At 50.6% G+C, this 12,520-nt stretch overlaps 1 pseudogene; it reads right to left on the reverse strand.

The window, feature by feature from the left end:
• Positions 1–3,827: 3,827 nt before the first annotated feature.
• Positions 3,828–3,936, reverse strand: LOC138262520 (5S ribosomal RNA; annotated as a pseudogene).
• Positions 3,937–12,520: the final 8,584 nt, after the last annotated feature.

A 12,520-nucleotide genomic window follows, 5' to 3' on the forward strand; every position in this document is an offset into this window, starting at 1 on the left:
TAATTCATGACCACAACAGTTAGCAACTAAAAAATGCCTCTCTGTAGAATACGCAAAAGTCACAGAACTGCATAATTTCAATGGCCCTTCATCTTAATAAAATTTACCAAGAGGAGACACGGCATGTTTAATGTGGGCTACATGAATGATTGTTATAAGTTTATTATAATTGGCATTGCATTAGTTGTGTGATGGTGTTATGAAGAGGAATGCATGTTTATGATGCACTATGTATACATGATGCAGTATAGCATTCCAACTCAGGAGTTAATATTTTCTCATTCCTATTTATGACTTGTGAAGCACTGAGAATTTGTGGCTGGTGCAATATCTATTTATGCTTCACAGACTTGGACATATCTGCTCTCTGCATCACAACATTGATCTGTTTCATAGCAGCATTTCATGGCATCTTCAATATACACAAATATTCCTGTCACGTGACCAGACTATTTCTGAACATCTTTGACTGTAAGAGAAGTCAGAGCTGAGTTACTACCTGAGAGGGACATGACTGTCTTAGCCTATATTTAGGTTGAGCGTTAGCGTTCGGCCTGCTGTATACTAAAGTAAGTATACAATAGCGTGAGTTCCAGAGTTTTGATTTGTTAGTTGCAGTGTCCTTCAAAAATCCTTGCTTGCTAGTGGTCAGTTCTGCCTCTTTGTCCTGCCTTTTTTCACTTTGGGAGCAGCACAAAGTACTGTGTAATAGCGCTATGTCCTGTTTATCTCTTCTGCAAGGGACTTTTTTGGGGCATTTGCCTGTTTCACCTCAACAGTGTGGGTGCTTGTTCAGTCCCTCCTCCCCACCAGCTCCCTCTGTAAACATAAACCAACAGCAGAGGGGGGCTTTTCCAGGACCAGCTTGCCCTCGCTCTCTTTATTTTCAGTCTGTGTGGCAAGAAAAATCCACTCAGTAATTTACAACGCTAGGAGCTCTAACTCCAGCAAACACGAGAGCATTGCATTCCAAATGCTTGTCATTTTTTTATTGTTTCTGCTAATTCGGCGCCCATCGGCTTCACCCTTTGTGCACAGCGCATCTTCCAGTTCAATTATTCTCCCTTTGCCATGACACCCCCACCCTACCACCAGCTTTGTAGACTCCAAACAGGACTTTTCTTACCACACAAATGAAAAAAAATGCAGCGCGATCGCGCTATGTAAACCCCAGCGCGATCGCGCTGCGTTTTTTTTCTTTTCATTTGTGTGGCAAGAAAAGTCCAGTTAGGAGTTTACAATGGTAATAGCTCTAATTCAAGCAAATGCGTGACCCGTTGCATTGAAAATGCTCGTTAACTCCTCTATTTAAAATGCTCTGGGTTACGTTTGATCCTCTCATCTTCACATGCTGCAGCAGCCCCTCCCCAACCTAGCACGACTATTAGACGGACCCTCTCACACACTCAATTACAATGGACAGCCCTGACCTGACACAGTATGTGCTGCGCCTCCTTAGACACCTCCTTAGGGCATGATAAGGAGGAGTCACCAGGGGAGACGCTGCTTCTGACCTGCAGCGTTCATTCTCCCCTGCCAAGGATGATTAGTTGCTGCTCTGCAGGAGTTCTCTCTTCGTTATCCCACTGAGTGGCGACACCTCCATTCACTCTGGCCAGGAGAAATATCTCTTCTACACTACCTTAACAAATCCAGAAATAAACGGGAAGGCAAGCCAATGAATTACCTCTTCTTGCACTTTTTTCACTAAATGGAGAGGCTATATCACTCTGTAAGTGCCATCTGCAACATATTCGCCATGCCTTACAGGCAGAGGGTGGCCAGTGTTTTCTTTACTTTTGTCAAACCAGGGTCCCAGAGAAAATATTTAGGAGTTGTTGGAAAAATCAGATCTTTCATCATGGAATCCTTTCTCAAACAACATGCAAAATAATCCCCCTTCTTACAATACCAGTGAAACTGAAAGAGACAGAGGTCTGTAGTTTAATGCTTAGGATGCAAAAGTGAGTAATGTGCTCTCAGCTGGGATGTTTGACTATGTTGAACAGGTTTGATTCTGCACACGCTCTGCTCACCCATTCTTTCTGTGGTTGATAAATGGATCGTTGAGTTAATGACACCTGTTACAGTGCCATGAAATGCCCGAAAATGCTTTGGAATGCTTTTACAACAACTCAAATTGTACGCACCTTTCCTCTTTTTATTCCTGTAGGAGATGGATGTGGTGTAGGGGTGATAGAGGACACAAAGACTGAGGTTAACTACCCTTTATAGGGGTTTACGTGCTTTTTATTGTTCTTGGCGGTAGATAAGGGGGAGAATAACTCTAGAACAGTCTGTGAGTAACCGGTGTTTCTGAGTTCTGTTTTCCTTTCCTTTTCTCCCTCTCGGGTCTCTATCCGTCTCAGGTGGGTTGCTTATTCTTTTCCCTTCCTTTTCCTTCCCTGTGGCGTGTTCTGGTATCTTGGTGGCAGGTTTCCTCGGAAGAACAAAAAACAGGGTGGCAGCCGGTAAGTGTGGAGGGTAAGCACGGTTTTGGTTCTGTGTGGGGGTAGGGGAGAGGAGGTGAACTAAGGGAAAAAAGGGGGGTGGAATAGTGACGGAAGGGTTACTCTAACCTTTTTAGTGGGGAGGTGAAATGGTTTCTTTTCCCAGTGTCAGGCAGCATGCGGGGTTGTTAAGGTGCCCAGGGAACTTGCCCCGCTTCAGGCGCTCTCCCCTTAGAGGTAGTCACCCTGTCTCCCTTCCTCCCCTTTCCTCCCCCTCTCAGTCCTCCCCTCTCGTCCTACCCTTCCCCTTCCCTGGGTTCTGCTGTGGCCCTTTACTAAGGCACGTACCTTGTCCAGCCACGACCCTCCTGGGCCGTGGCAGGCTGTCGCGTCCTCCGTCTCCTCTCGGGGTGGTTCTTCCGTCCCTTCCTTCGTCTCTCCTCTCGAGTATTCCGGGTTGGCGCTTCTCTCCGTCTCTTCTCTCGGGGCGTCTGGCTCTCCGTTTCTCCTCGTCTCACTCTTTTCCGCCGTCTCTCTCTCGGGGTCCGTTTCGCGTCCGGAAGAGCAGAGCGATCTTGTTCCGCCGTGCCCTTCTTCACTCTCGGCAACCCGGAACTCCGGGGCCGACTTCCGCCTCCTTCCCGATGCGTCTCCATGACGACGGGGTTGCCGATCTGGCGAGGCGTTCGGAGAGCGCCATGATGGGGTTTCCTCCGGCGCTCTCCTACAATTCCCTGTTTCTGAAATGCTCTACTTTTGGACTCTGTTACACTAGTGTCTGCAACTCATTTCATTCTTCCACACCGAATACATCATCGTCCTTTTATCACATTTCCGACACGCTGTGCTGATTTTTTCCATTTGGTTGCCGATAGTGGGCTCAAGCACTATTTCTTGGGGGCTAAGGCTTATTCATGGCACAAGTCTTAAAGAAAATAAGTGGGGGGACTGACCAAGTTAGACACTATGCAAGTGACATCACGCACATGACACCACGGCATGTGAAATCGCACTTAGAATCACAGGTAGTGGCATCGCAACCCATGACCTGACAGGAAATGACATCACAAGAAGTGAGATCTGATCTTAAGACCTCACGCATATGCTTACTGCAAGAAAGCAAAGCCTTAGCTAGGGATCCCTTTGCCCGTCGTGGAGCAAATGTTTTCTTCAGCTTGGGCGGAGTGTAAAGTCCAGAATAATTGTAAATTTTCCTTTGAAAAGTGTGTATTTTAGTGTTATTGCTGTTGTTTTTTATTTCTTTTTTTAAGACAGGAAAAAAAGAGCGCAGGATATAAAAAGTGGAAAATGAAATTAGCGAGGAAGCTGTGTAATTGAGCTAAGACGTGTAGCACCTAGTGTCTGCGAGAGGCAAAATGCCTACAGCACCTGATATTCCCAAGCAGCCTCCCATCCAAGTACTAACCAGGCCCGACCCTGCTTAGTTTCTGAGATCGGGCGCATTCAGGGTGGTATGACCGTAGGCAGGAAAAGCTGCAGTTTCAGCTCTCTTCTGCTCACCAAGCCCACCGCCCGGAGCCTGCTGCTCTTAATTGCACCTGCACAGGATCCCCCTGGAAAGTCGGACATGCGCTCACTGCCGGAGGCCCAATGCCCCAACCCACATGGAACACCATTTTTAGGGTCGAGCCCCGCCCATGTCACGTCAGTGTCTTTCATTGGTTCGTGGGCTTGCCTTTCAAAATCTGCTTGCTTTCATTAGTGGAAGGCATGCATACGTCATGACTTTTCCGGTGGTTAGCCCTCATCGAGCGCAGCGACCAAGTACTGAAAACATGTAAGGCTCGCTGTTTTCCATCCAGTTTGTGGACTACTTTTTATATTTTTTCGCAGCGCGATCTCGCTTGGCAGAAGTTGAGCGCTTTGCATGACATCGACCCTGTTACATAGTTAATTGCACTTTTGCCTGTTACTTAGATAAATGCAGTTTTGATTATAGGTTTAATGTGGCAAGAAAGGTCCGGGTGGGAGTTTGCAACTGCTAATAGCTCCAACTTGGAAACATGCTAGACCTGTTGCATTGCAAATGCTTATTTTTAATAGTGTGTTCTATGACTACACACCAGAAGCACACTAATGCTTTATATTTGTTGCATTTGAGGATGCACAAATTCTCCTTCAGAGGGTATATAGTTCAACCGAGCCCTGTGGTGTAAGAAAGGTGCCTTGTGGAGTCACCTAGTGGTTAGATAAAATTATTGTCAATTTACCTTAAAAATCTATATGGGGACTGCACCATTGGAACAGTTCTGTTTTGCCTTAGGAGCTGAAAATTGCACCCCTCGCTGGCCCAGCTGTTCCAACAGAAAGTCCTTTGGATGGCTGGGCCAAATTAATTCTCACATGGTTTGTCCCAGCCTGTATTGGCACAGACAAGCTAAAAACAATGGATCAGAATGTGCCTCACCATGTCTCAGCATATTGTATTCAATATTACAATTCACACAGAGCTGCATGCCAGGTGGAAAAGGTTGGTGTGATTTCTCATTTATGGCTGTGCCACACAACCAAGCTGTGTCAAAACTGGAAAGGGGACCAAGCATCAACGTGATATAACACAAGGCACCACCACTGTGGTATCCAGTGCCACGACAGTAACGTGGACAGTGGCCACCCTTGGCTGGATCAAAGTCACCTTTCTGATCTGCAGGTATATTTTGAATTCAAACCTTTTCCCAGCACCTAATTGGGCACCATGAGATTAACATGTCAAATGATTTCCCAGGAAGCAAGAAGTTGGGCTAATGTGCCCCATAGCACTCATTGTGCGATTCACAGTCATTTGCATGTATAGGTTCAAAATACTTGTGTAATTGGCTTGACTTACAAAAGTGGGAATTTAAGCTTATCGCTCAATATACACACACATAATTTAGTACCTGTATTATGTAAAATTAGGCTGGAGTAGTGAGGATGCCATACAGAGTTTATGCACACTGACAAATGTAAGAATTGGTAACTACTCACAAACATTCTCAGCCTGGAAAAGTTTAGAGACTTAGCCCTCATTACAACTCTGGCGGTAAAGCCCGCTTTCCGCTGTGCAGAAGACCGCCAACATACCGCTGCGGCTGCGGAATTCCGCTACAGGTATTACCACCCACATCTCGGAATCCGCCACAAAACAGACACCCACACAAGTCCGCCACACCAAAGGTTAGTTATAAACTGGCGATACCAAAACCAACACCGTCACGCCAACAAGAATACGCCCACCCTATCACGACCCATGAATCAACATGGCGGTCTTTCAACTGCAGTAATCCATTGGCGGTACACACCGCTGCGCTCAAAATACACACATTTACAAAACACAACCACATTGGACAATTCGAAATACACACACCTGATACACATACACACACCACACCCACACACCCAATCCACTATAAAGCACACTCCCACATCACCCACAAACCCTTACAACCAAAACTTTGAAAGAAGGCCAGAGAGAGAGATTAGCTAACGCAACACCAGCACTTATACAACATCCACGCACCTCAAACAACACACACCAACACATTCCCTCACACATCACAACAGACAGCACCTCAAACATCACCCACACCACATCATGGCACCTCAAAGACACCCCAGGTTCTCTGAGGAGGAGCTTAGGGTCATGGTGGAGGAAATCGTCCAGGTAGAGCCACAGCTATTCGGATCACAGGTGCAGCAGACATCCATTGCAAGGAAAATGGAGCTATAGCGCAGAATTGTCGACAGGGTTAACACAGTGGGACAGCATCCAAGAACACGGGATGACATCAGGAAGAGGTGGAACGACCTACGGGGGAAGCTACGTTCTGTGGTATCCAGACACCAGATTGCTGTACAGAGGACTGGCGGTGGACCCCCACCTCCTCCCCCACAACTGACAACATGGGAGGAGCATGTTTTGGCGATCATCCATCCTGAGGGCCTCGCAGGAGTAGCAGGAGGACTGGTTTCTGGTAAGTCATATTTTTACTACTTTATCCCCCCACCCCACCTGCATGCCATCACATACCGCCTCCCTTGCCCTCACACCCATCACCCCAACAACCCACTGATACCCCACTAACACAACCCACACATCCCAAAACCAAGCCCTGCATGTAACAACAATGCATGGACACCCATCACCAAAGCATGTCCAGCAGAGAGACTCACTCATGCCCCAAAATCACCAACCACACAAGGGCCACGGCAAAAATGCAAGCACACGAGTAGAGGGTCACTCACCCATTGCACAAGATGGCACACACAGATACAATACCAATGCATTTATACCCCAACAGGACCCCCACCCAACGTCACCAGACAGGAGGTGCCAGACATTTCCAGTCCCCCCACAGAAGAGGCCCACAGTGACAACAGCAGCTCTGCACGCCTGGATCAAGATGACCAGCCCGGCCCATCAGGGACCTCTCGACAGTCGGTTCCCCTGCCACAGTCCCAAACCACAACTGAACCTCCCCCCTCAGGAAACACCACCACAGCACCCACCCTGCGGGCCCATGCCACTGTCCCCATGACACGTCAATCAGCAGTGTGTCCACCACTACAGGGACTCCAGGCAACCCCACAAACACAGGACGATCAGGGACCTGGGGTCAGTGGCAGTGGGCACACAGTTCAGTTGACAGAGACACAGGATAACAGGGAAGCTGGAAGGACTGCTGTGCGATGGGGGGAGGACAGGCCCAGGTAACCGACCCTCCACGAGGCACTCTCCAACATCATGGGAGCTTACCACCATTCCCAGGAGACCATGGGCTCGGTACTGGCCAAGTTTCAGGAGACCCAGCGGCTGCAGGAGGAACAGTACTTGGGGATCAGGGAGGGCTTGAAGTCCATTAACACCACCTTGGTCACCATTGTAGGGGTGTTGGCAGACATGAGGGAGACAGTGGCATACCACCGGGCCCCTAACACCAGCCCTAACGATGAACGGCCTTCCACGTCCACCAGCGCAAATGGACAGGAGGTCCCGCCACAGGACCAACAGGCCACCAGCACACACCCCCGCAGAAGGAGAACCCACCGCAAACGGTCCATGTGATCCAGGCACAAGACAGAGAACATTACCAAGACCCCAACCAGGAAATAAGACTCTCCTGATTGTCACCCTTCTGTCCCACTATGTCACCCTGTCTACCTTGAACTGACATTGCTCCACTTCCTGTGCCCCCTTGGACAATGCACCTGTGATACCAAGAGACTGGACTTTACCATGGATATTCCTCCACCATCACCCCAGGCCATTGCACATCCCCCTCTACTTATTAGCACTTAAATAAACACCCTTGAATCACCAAACAATCTGGAGTCAGTCTGTGCTTTCACAAATGTATTATTACAACTTCGTTGACAAATATCTGTTAATATGTTAATGTTAATTTGCACATACCAATGTATGACAGTTGTTGGGCAGCAGTAAACATAGCAGAAGGCAGAATGAGGTACCCAGATCTGTGAAAAGGAAAGCCAAAGTGAACTGTCAGGGTCCATACACAGAGGTTAAGGGCTGAGTTATACAATGTCCTACAGTATTCAGATATGAGATGAGCAGTGCCAGTCTCTTACCTGTGTCTCACTGGAAGTACTGCATGATGATGTTGTTTCGGTTGTCAGTATCTTCTTACTCTGCCTTCTCTTCCTCACTGTCCACAAGTTCCACAGCTGCCACAAAACCATCATCGGGCCCATCCTCGTGCAGAAAAGGCACCTGGCGTCACAAAGCCTGGTTGTACAACATGCAACATGCCACGATTATTTGGCACACCTTCTTCGGTGAGTAGTGTAGGGAGCCACCTGTTAGATTGAGGCACCGTAATCTGGCCTTCAGGAGGCCGAAAGTCCGCTCAATAATACGCCTAGTTTGCCCATGTGCCTCATTGTAGCGTTCCTCTGCCCTTGTCCTGGCATTCCTCACTGGAGTTAGTAGGAGTCCGGCTGGGGTAACCAGAATCACCTGCAAATGTCAATGGATATCTGTTAGACACACACTAAACCTTAGGGACTACCACATACCCAGACACCTATTCATACTGTGTGGGGACCTTGGCCTCACCTATTAGCCACACCCGGTGCCTCTGGAGTTGCCCCATCACATAAGGGATGCTGCTATTCCTCAAAATGTAAGCTTCATGCACAGAGACAGGGTACTTGGCATTCACATGAGAGATGTATTGGTCTGCCAAACACACCATCTGCACATTCATTGAATGGTAGCTTTTTCTATTTCTGTACACCTGTTCGTTCCTGCGGGGGGGGGCATATGCCACATGTGTACCATCAATGACACCAATAATGTTGGGGATATGTCCCAGGGCATAGAAGTCAGTTTTCACTGTGGCCAAATCCTCCACCTGTGGGAATACGATGTAGCTGCTCATGTGTTTCAGCAGGGCAGAAAACACTCTGGTCAACACGATAGAGAACATTGGCTGATACATCCATGATGCCATGGCCACTGTTGTTTGGAAGGAACCACTTGCCAGGAAATGGAGCACTGACAAGACCTGCACTAGAGGCGGGGATACCTGTGGGATGGCGGATAGCTGACATCAGGTCAGGCTCCAATTGGGCACACAGTTCTTGGATTGTGGCACGATCAAGTCTGTAGGTGATAATGATGTGTCTGTCTTCTATTGTCGACAGGTCCACCAGGGGTCTGTACACAGGAGGATGACGCCATCTCATCATCTGCCCCAGCGGATGTGCCCAGTGGAGAAGAATGATGAGCAGAGGGTCATGTACCACATACGTTGCACAAGTTTTTCTGCAGTAATGTGAGTAAATCCGTGTGTGGCCTTATGAGTCCGTATTTCTGCCCAAATGTGCTGTGACACAGTTAGGTGCCATGCCATGTGGCACCCTGAAATGGCGGCTGCCTGACCTGTAAGGAGGGACAAGGGGAAATGAGGTAACTGCGCTGGCGTTGCGCAGCTTTGCAGTAGGAGGTCGAAGACCACCGCACAATTCAGCATTGGTTATCATTGGGCCCTATGGGTTCCAGGAGCCAATTACGATGTCCGCCGGCGGTGACGGTACGCACCACTGCGGACGTGACCGCCATTTTCTATCTGTTCACTCACTTGATACCTGACCTTCAACAGGAGAGGACCTACACTGCAAGTGCTGCTGTGACCTGAGTCTGGAAGCGACAATGGCTTGAGTGTCTGGGGAAAGGGCCCCTGCCTTCACTTCAGAGGAGTTGGAGAGACTAGTGGATGGGGTCCTCCCCCAGTATTCGCAACTCTACGGTCCTCCAGACAAACAGGTGAGTACACTGTGAGCATGATGCGTGAATGTATGGAGTGGTGTGGATGGAAGATACATGTGGGGTTGGGGGCTGAGGCCTGCATGAGAGGATGGTGAGTGTATGTTTGTCAGGGCATGGGTGGGAAGTGGTGGGCAATGAGTATGACGAACCGGACGGGGAAGTAATTTCCTATCATCCGATACCTTTCCTATAGGTCAGCGCCCACCAGAAGAAGGGTATTTGGCGTGCCATCGCCAAGGAGGTGCGGATCCTGGGGGTCTATCATAGAGGGAGCAAACTCTGCCACAAGAGATGGGAGGACCTGTGCCGCTGGAGCAAGAAGACAGCGGAGGCCCAGCTGGGGATGGCCTCCCAACGTGGAAGGGGTGCCCATCGCACCATGACTCCCCGATGTTCCGGATCCTGGCGGGGGCATATCCGGAGTTGATGGGCGCTTGAGAGTATCACAGCAGCCACAAGGGGGTGAGTACAGTCTCATTCAGTTGACTCTGCGCGCTTTACAAGGTGTCTGGGTGGGGGATGTGGGCTGTGGATTCCCCTAGGCCAGGGCAAACTTGGTACAGTAGGTTCCCTTGTTAGGCAGGCTCTGTGGCACTCCAATCTCAATAGTGATAGTGACCATCTACAACTAGTGAGGCTCCTGTGGGTTCCAGGTGTGCAGCAAATGGGGTTAGGCATAGTCCCCCATGGGCAGGTGTTTTTCCTACTAACTGCTAGTGCATGGACTAGAGCATAGGGCCGCTCCCTGTGTGTTGTGTCCGCCAACGGTGTTGGTGTTGCTGGCACTGCCCATGTGTCTCCTCTGTCTTTCCCCCCATCTTGTTTTGTCACCCTGTCCTTGTGTGCATTGGCATCATCTGGCAGAGGAGCAGAGGCACCGGAGACGGAGGGAGCTGGATCCCACATGGCCCATGAGGGTGAATCTACGGAGTCTGAAGCCACCAGTGGGATGGAGGGCGAGGGGAGCTCCACGACGGGGACAGGAGCATACACTAGTGACAGTGATTCTTCCTCTGATGGGAGCTCCCTTGCGGTGGCAGGCACCTCTGTGCCCACTGCAACAACAGGTACAGCTGCCACCCCCCCTACCTGCCCCGCCCTCCCAGCAGCCCCTCAGCGTGTTTCCTGTGCCAGCTCACGCAGGAGGGTGGGCATCTCCTTCGCCCCAGGCACCTCAGGCCCTGCCCCAGTCAGCCCTGCTTCCCTCAGTGAGGAGGCTATTGACCTCCTGAGATCCCTCACTGTTGGGCAGTCAACTATTTTGAATGCCACCCAGGGTGTCGAGAGGCATTTGCAGCAAATAAATGCATACCTGGATTGCATTCATTCTGGGCAGGCGGCCCAACAGAGAGCATTTCAAGCTCTGGCCTCAGCATTGTCCCTGTGTCCCTGTGTCCCTGTGTCCAGCCTCCCCCAGACCCAATTCCCTCTACCTTAGCCTATCCCAAGCACACCATCAGACCAGCATGCACACACATCAACACATAAAAGTGGCTCAGGCAAACATAAGCACCACACATCCCACAGGCACTCACACAAGCACCATACCCGTGCAGGCACACCAACATCCACTTCCTCCACTGTGTTCTCCTCCTCCACGTCCTCCACCTCCCTCCCTGTCTCGTCTCCACACACACCTGCATGCACTACATCCTCAGCCACTGCCTCCTTCACCAGCACGCCCATCACAATACACCACTCACTAGCAATCACCACCCCCACATCCATGCACATGTCCCCTGTGTCCTCACCCAGTGTGTCTGGGAGCCCTCCTCCCAAAGTACACAAACGCAGGCACACACCCACCCAACAGCCATCCACCTCACAACAGCCTCCAGCCCATGCACCTTCACCCAAACTCAGCAGACGTACACCTCCAATAACCACTACCTCGTCCTCCACTCCCACACCCCACTCCATCATCCCATCCCAGTGTGTCAAAGAAAATTTTACTGACTAACATTTACCTCTTCCCTACACCTCCCCTCCCCGTCCTTCCCCTAGGGCCAGATTGTCTAGAGCCCAGACCAGCACCTCAGCCACAAATCGGCATCCACTGTGGCCCCTGCATGTCCAGGAGGATCGAAGGGGGCACCCATCAGGGCTGCCAGTGTGCCACCTACTGAAGCTAAGGACCACCCGATTACGCAACCTGCCAAGGTAAAGAAGGGGCCAGCATGCAGAAGGGAAAAGACGCACCACCCACCCAACAGGGCCTCATCCAGAACCAAAGAGGACAGTGCCAAGGACCCAGCAGCGACTACCAAGGTGGGGAAGGGACACAAAAGCAAAGGAAAGTCACCTCAGGGCACAGAGCCTCCTGGTGAGGGACTGGTGACCCCCATTTCGCACGACAGGCCAGCAACCTGTACCACGGTGAGCACTGCCACCTGCACCGCCACCTGGACCGCCACCTGCACCGCCACCTGCACAGCAGCTGCCACAACTACAGTCACCAGCATCATCCCCAGTGGGCAGCCGTCCGAGGCTGCTGGAGACGGCCTGGTGTCTCCCTCCACTACTACAGACATCTGCACCACGGGCAGCACCAACAGCATCTCCGCTGTAGCTACCGCCGCAGGCACCGCCGCAGCCACCGCCTCCTGCCCCGCCACATGCCCAGCCAGTGCCACTATAGCGCACATGAGCAGCATCCCCAGTGGGCAGGCATCCTATGCAAGAGACATCCTGGACCCTACACACACTACATGAGGCACCACCACCAGCACTGGCACTACCAGCAGTTTGCAGCCTAAGTCGCCCCAGGGTGGAGTGTTGC

The sequence above is a fragment of the Pleurodeles waltl genome, chromosome 10 (assembly GCF_031143425.1).
Source record: "Pleurodeles waltl isolate 20211129_DDA chromosome 10, aPleWal1.hap1.20221129, whole genome shotgun sequence".
NCBI lineage: Eukaryota > Metazoa > Chordata > Amphibia > Caudata > Salamandridae > Pleurodeles > Pleurodeles waltl.